The following is a 7,092-nucleotide window of genomic DNA, read 5'->3' on the forward strand; positions in this document are numbered from 1 at the left end:
CATGCACCAAGAAAAGAAGTGCACACTGAAATCTACAGCACGGGTAGGGGTAGGGTTGATCAATCAACTCATGTGTGCCTTAATATAACTTTGCACTGAATATAGTCAATGTAATAGGTGTACCAACATGGACACTAAGCACAAACGCATCTAAGCCATTTAAACTTATAGATATGATATGGACCACTAGGTTGCAAAACTTAAGGACGCATATATAAAATTCAAAAAAGCAACCGAAATATGAAATGCTAAATTTAGATATATGTATCTACCAGTTTCACAACCTGGAGGTGCATATCTTAGGCCAGTTTAGAAGGGTTTATGTGAGCAATATAAATGTTAGATTTAAAAGAAAACAAAAAACAAAAGATGACCTAGAGATCAAATAAACTATCTTTGAGCAACCCACTCTCTAAACAGAGATCAAATAAACTACCTTCAAGGATAGAGTATAAATGAAATCCAAATCATCTTTAATGTCTCGATCATTACAGAGGGACAACAGTTGCCATAAGCATCTGTATCGTCATCTATGACTGGATCTATTGGATAAAGAATGGCCTAGTGGCAGGGTCCAATCTGAACCTCCAAACTGATAGTTGTTTTCTCTTGGTTGGAGGAGGGCAGCAGCATCTACACAAAACTGGAAGTGTGAATCAATGGTCATTCACTCATGCAATGCTGCTATGGAAGAGGAGAAAACAAAAACAAGATGCATCAGAAAAAGGCCTGTGCCACCAAGGATGATAATATAACATAAGTGTACAAGGCCTGAAAACTGAAGAAATGGAAGAGGTTGAGAGCCACTTGTGGAAGAAGATTCAGAAGGAATTGGCACATTCCCGCACACTCCATTTGCTGCCCCTACCTGCAAGATCCAATTCATCTGTTTAAGATTTGAGCCCTTTAAGTTCACAATTTTAAACCAATTGAAGAAAATAATTAAAATCAATTTACACAGTAACCTATAGGCACTTTAAGAAAATTCTTGAGATTGGTTTTGACATTTTTCTAATTAAAATCAAAAGAAGAATCTAAAAACTGCTAGTCTGAGCAGTTGAGTTCATGCCAATCTTACTGTCTTCACCAAATATTCAATTAAATATGTCAAATTTTACAATCTTTTGAAAGGAAATGGTTAGGCCAGAAAGCTGTTAATAATTAGACGCTGCTTGAAATTCCCCTAGAATACAGCAATGCACTGAAAACTGAAAAAATGGCATTGAGACCCAGAATGGCAATGTTCTTCATTTCCTATTCCTTCATTCCTTTATTCCTGAGATGTTGGTTGTTCTTTATGCCCGACCTTCAAACTTTTCATTCCACTTTTCTTTTCTTTTTTCATTTTATGGTCATGCTAAATTTCATTCACTTCTCTGCTTACACTTATGCTCGTGCATTTATGGAAGACATTACATTTATAGATTACCATTCAAGCTCTGTTGTCCTGTAGGTGCACCTTTATTTATTTATTTATCTTCTTCTCTTTCTCCTTCAAATACTCTAGTTTATTTCCATGTTTCATCTCTGTTTTCCTGTTCTCTCTTCTGTGTTTTTACAGTTCTCATATTTGACTTTTGGTCTTTTTAAGTTTATATCAGATTTGGCCGTTGAGCCATTGATAATGAGGTCGTGATCTGCAGTGCAGTGGTGATTTTATGGAGCCAAGAATGACAATTGTGTCGTAGAAAGGTGGATAAATCCACATGGAATTTGCCAAAATACTCCTTTCAGAGCATGTTGGCATTATGTCCACCTCCTAACAACAGATGGTTTTTTGTTTACAAGTTGTTGGTACTGTGCAATTGATTTAAGGAACCCGACTGAAATGCCAAGCAAGCTCTGAAAGGCGTTTTTGATAAGCTCATGCTGTAAATGTCATTTGGATTAAATTCAACAAATGTTGTAGTGCTCTAAAATCATCTTGGAGAGTGAAGTTGAGAGTGAAAAATTGTCATGCAGTGTTTGGAAATTGGACCTATTTTGATTTGACAGATAAGCCACTCATATTTTGTGGTTAGAAGTTAAGATTGTGACAAAGAAATTGGTACTGCAAAGATGAGAAGATCTGTTTTGAAGATTGGCATTATCCAGTGTAATATTCCTCATGGTCTTTGCCAACAGGTAGGTTTTGCAAATGTTTGTCACTGTGTTAATACACCTACAATTACATTAAATATAACAGGCCCTGTTCTGGTAGCTATTACTGTTAAGGACATAGGGTCTTGAATCTCTTTCCTCAAAGCATAGTTTATGGTACTCTTCCTGGTTTGTACAGGATATTGACCTATTGAATATCAAGTAGTTGTTTCATTTCAATGTTAGGAGAAAGCTGCCTGAAAAGTCAGCTAAGATTCAAGAGATATCATGAGCGATAAGTTGGTTTTTATCTCAATATTTTGTTTTAGTCTTAAAGATTGAAACCATTAGGCCTTTTCGATCTCATACTTATCAACAATCCTGAGAAACTCTTCGCAAGTCACTTCTATTTTGGGGTGCCCACTAGCTAAATTCTGCAACTCGTCTCATGTTAATCGAGTCTGTTCTTTCAACTTTACCCCTCTTTCAGATCTCTGCCCTTTTAGCTCCAATCAATGTAAAGAAAATGGACATACCAGATCATCTTATGGAGACAGCCAAAGAAAATGGATTCCACAGATTTGGCTCTCTTGAAGGCCATTAAAAGTTGCTTGAATAAGGTGAGCTTGATTGCAAGAAGAGAGCTAGGTAGGACCATCTATTAACTCTTCTTGTGTGCACCAGGCTGGTGATATGGTGTACTGAATAAAAGGATAAAAGAGGATAAAATATCCAATTAAGGTCCAATAGGGTAGTCTTACATGTGTTTAGTTCTTTTTATGATGGAGATAAACCCACTTTGAGGTCACACATCTTCTCTCGCACACAAAGGAAACATGTCTTAAGCTCCTTTGATAATGGAAGGAAATCAACTCAAGAAGTCAAACACCTTCCCTTACACATACACTCAGGAGCATTCAGGTCTAATATGTATACCTCAATGTTGGGAAGAATAGCATCAATTCAAACAAATCACTGGTGTATCAAATATTGAATCTTAGCTGTCATGCAGCTCTAAATTCAATAAACTAAGTTTGATACACCAGTCATCTAGTCTAACTCGAGATATCCATGGAGCTAAAAGATACCAAAGCCTGGTTTATATGAATCTGTGTTACATCTTGATTATCTTAAAAATGAAATTCAGGCTTCCTTCTAATTAATCAAAGCATACAGTAAGAGTGCTTACACTTACACTGCTGTTAACATCATATATTGAATTTTTTGTTAGTTTCTCTGATTGATTTGTGTTTTGGGGTGTTGATCTCTTAATAATATTACCAAAATTGGCTTTGCAGAAAGAGGCTAGACTGCAAGAACTCAAAAGAAGGCGCAAATGCGTGAGGCAGAAGCTGAGATCAGACCTCAGCCTGAGCAAGGAGGAAGCAACTGAAATCTTGCTTGGTTTTATTGATATCAAGATACTATCTCGAGTGTTGAAGATGCCCAGGATCAGTAAAGACCATTTAGTGTGAAGAAAAACTCGTATTAACTGGTCGTATCCAAGGGCAAGTTGCACAGAGATTATTCGCCTGTGTTTTTCCCATCTTAGAAATCAAGCCAATCTTGATTCTTCTTGGATCTCAGATTACCAGCTGTTAACATGGAGTTGCTAGTCTAAGGAAAGGCTAAATCTCCTCCCTTCTAGCTCCAAAAAAGTACATAGAATAGAATATTTGTATTTACTTAGGACTTAGATCCTGTAGGATGTAGGATCATGGCACGAAGTAAGCTCCAGGATGTAGTATCATGTCATAGAGTAAGCTGTTTACCTCAATGCCATCTCTACATTGTTGATGCTCATGTTTTGAAGTTTTAGAACATCCTCAAGGTAAATACCTAGATGTTTGGAGGATGAATCTTTGATGTTTGAAAATATGGCTGCCCTGTATAGAAGCAGAGATGTTGTGTTTTGTTGTCAATTTTGTATTAATATAAGTAGAACTGTAAGCTCAAATGAACACAGAGATACTACAGATTAATGTTCAAGTTCATTGTTCCTCATATATCATGGGCTGTTAAATTCCACCGGCATTAAACAGAAAACCAACATCTATATGGATAATAATCTCAAAATTTTGGTGCCTTAATAAGAGGAATATTGTTTGAATGCAGATTTTCGTAGCTGTTCATATTGTAGATAGACTTTTAAAGCTGAACTGTGTAGGTAGGGCAGACAGTCTGCCCATTTAAAAAGCTTCTTCCGTCCCTGGGTATGGTATGTGGTGGAGGAGAATCAGAGGCTAAGGGATGTTGTTACCAAAGGCGTTAGGCCTGAGGAAGATGATCTGTTATGTGGTGGTGGGTATGCTATTATATAAGCAATGACTAATATAATAGCATACCCACCACCACATACCAGATCATCTTCCTCAGGCCTAACGCCTTTGGTAACAGCATCCCTTAGCCTCCGATTCTCCTCCTCCAGAAAAGCACAACGTTCTCTCATGAAGCACAAATCTCCCCTGATGGACTTCAGATCGTGCTCTAGGAATTTGGCTTTGGAAGCCATGGCCATTGCCAGCTATTAACACAAGAAGAAAGTAAAGCTTTGGCAAAAGAAAAATAAAAGGGAAAAATAAAAATAATAAAATAAAACCCATCAGGATTTGAGTCCAAGTCCGAGTCTGAGTTGACCCTTGATCGATTCCAAGGCCAATTCCAAGTTTTAAAACATTGATTTTATATGCATGCCTTTGACCCTCATTTCAATTTCTTGTTGAGGGAAAAGAATAGATAAATTTGAGATCTGCTTTTACTGCCTCTATAAACCAGAATGTTAGAAGGATTTTCTGGATTTGAATCACCATACAGAGGAGATCGGTTGTTTGTAATGCCATTAATTTGACCTTGATCATCACATTAACCATTAGGGTATCGGTTGTTGGTAATGCTTGGAATTGATCACAATCTCCCCCATTTTACCTTGTATGGCTAAATTGGTATAAAAGTTTGCTTGTTTTTTTGAGGCTACAGAGAACATGATAAAACTCCACGATTGAAATGGATTTTAAGACCATTCAAACCCTGTAAAATATTGTGCTTAGTTTAAAATCTTGAGTAGTGCCAGTCTGTGCTTAGTTTAAAATCTTGAGTAGTGCCAGTCTGGAGATGCCTGATCATGTTTTTCAAGTCACCAATAGTTATTAGTTTTTGAAAGCCTAGGGAGCTACCCAAATTGACACCGTGGAGAAGAGCATAAGCTTCTGCTTCATTGTTAGAAGCTTGACCAAAACTCTAAACATAGGTAAATTCAATAGTTCCACTAGGGCTGACGACGTCTGCACCTACCACCTTAGGGTTTCGTTTGAACTTTGGAGGCCCCATCGAAACAAAAAATATATGAGTTCTTGGATTGCAGCCATTACCAAAATTTAAATAATTGAAGTGAAGCTGCCAACATGATCAAGGACTAAAAGAGCCAGATACAGAAGACCGAATATTGAATTCATTGTGCCATATTTCCTCCACTTGGTCCAATCTTTGTGGAGTTAAGAGTTTGCGCTGACGAGTATTAGGGTGTTTCACCAATAAAGTAGCTTCCTTGATTGCAACAGACTTAAAGGGCGAACAAACATTCTGAAAGCTCAATCTCAAGGGAGCCAAATTCTCCGGAACACAATTTTTGGCGAAGTAAACCATATTTATTTAAATAAAGGCTTATCTTGAATAAGTAAAACTTGTGCCACCTATCGAACAAATGCAACCAAGATTATGGCTGTTGAATCTGTGACCAATACCTTGTAGTATCGTATTCCAAATATCGTATTCCAAACCAAACTTGTGTAGCCACACTCCATGAAAATGTGGGCATTCGATTCACTGGAGGAGAAACAAAGGACACATCTTGAAGGTCCATGCAATGTGCTTCATAGTTTCAGAGTTTTATGTGAAAGCCCACAGAGGAAGATGCAGAGCGAGGCTGAAGTTTCTGGAGGTAAAATACCTCAGTGCGACGACGGTCTGCTGGATGCGGAATGGCTATGGGAGTCGCTTGCTCTGCTGGGTTCGATTCGCCGGTGGAGCGCGGGCGGAGGAGGCGAGGATGGCAGGAGAAAACAGAATGTTGAACGCCCGCAGATGGTATGCCCGAATGTTTGAACGAACTAGCATGGCAGCGAAAGTAAATGCCAGCATGGCGACGGGCGGGAACCCCTTCCACCCGGCCCGCCTCGATTTCCCCTCGTTCGTTAAATTGGCATGCGCAAACCACCCCACAACCACCCGCCGCCCCCGTCTCGCACCCCACCCTTCGATTTCCCCTCGTTAAATTGGCATCCACAGACCTCCCCCTCGCTCCCTCGACCCGTCGATTTCCCCTCGTTAAATTGGCATGCGCAAACCCCCCCTCCCCATGGCGACGGGCGGGAACCCCTTCACCCCGCCCGCCTCGATTTCCCCTCGTTAAATTGGCATGCGCAAACCCCCACCCCTACCCCCATCCCCACCCCCACCCCTCCTTCAATTTCCTCTCGTTAAATTGGCATGCGCAATGTAAGAGACCTCCCCTAGGGTAGGCTAACAAATCTAATTTCCTCTGAGATTAAATGCGATAAGAGGTGATAACTTACTTATTTACACAGCTTTAAAAAAAATAAAATTTTATCATTTAAATTCTAGTCAACGTAAATTAAAGTGAATATCTCATTCTAATAAACTTTACAAGAGTAGTTTATGGAGGAATCCCTGTACCGGTGACTTATGGAGATACCTTTGTCTTGTTGCTCCTGCTGAACGCTCCTCTTGACGGACCCAACTGGATTTACCTCCCAGCCAACTAGGAAATAATCCCTAGCCCAGGAAACCAACACAGGTTCCCTAGCCCTCCGAGCCCAAGTCTAACCAGATGTAGTGTGTATGTCCAAGATAAATGATCTAGACCAAGATAACAATACTTCTGTCCTATCAACAACTCAAGAAACCTCCACATGTTCCTAAGGTCTCCAAAAACACAACAAGTCCAAACAATCACAACCAACCCCCACAATCATAAGCAAGACCCCACCTCCCCCT

The 7,092-nt window shown here is 39.5% G+C and overlaps 1 long non-coding RNA gene across 1 annotated transcript; it reads right to left on the bottom strand.

Annotated features, from left to right (window-relative positions):
- Positions 1–362: 362 nt before the first annotated feature.
- On the bottom strand, positions 363–5,840 carry LOC149256609 (uncharacterized). The gene is made up of 3 exons (XR_016266466.1): positions 5,820–5,840; positions 808–868; positions 363–643 (listed from the first exon to the last, which is right to left on the bottom strand). It is a non-coding gene; the product is annotated as an uncharacterized LOC149256609 (long non-coding RNA).
- Positions 5,841–7,092: the final 1,252 nt, after the last annotated feature.

This window comes from Pinus tabuliformis, chromosome 7, assembly GCF_031772625.1.
Source record: "Pinus tabuliformis cultivar Carrire ecotype Pingquan chromosome 7, CPIR1, whole genome shotgun sequence".
In the NCBI taxonomy this organism is placed as follows: Eukaryota; Viridiplantae; Streptophyta; class Pinopsida; order Pinales; family Pinaceae; genus Pinus; species Pinus tabuliformis.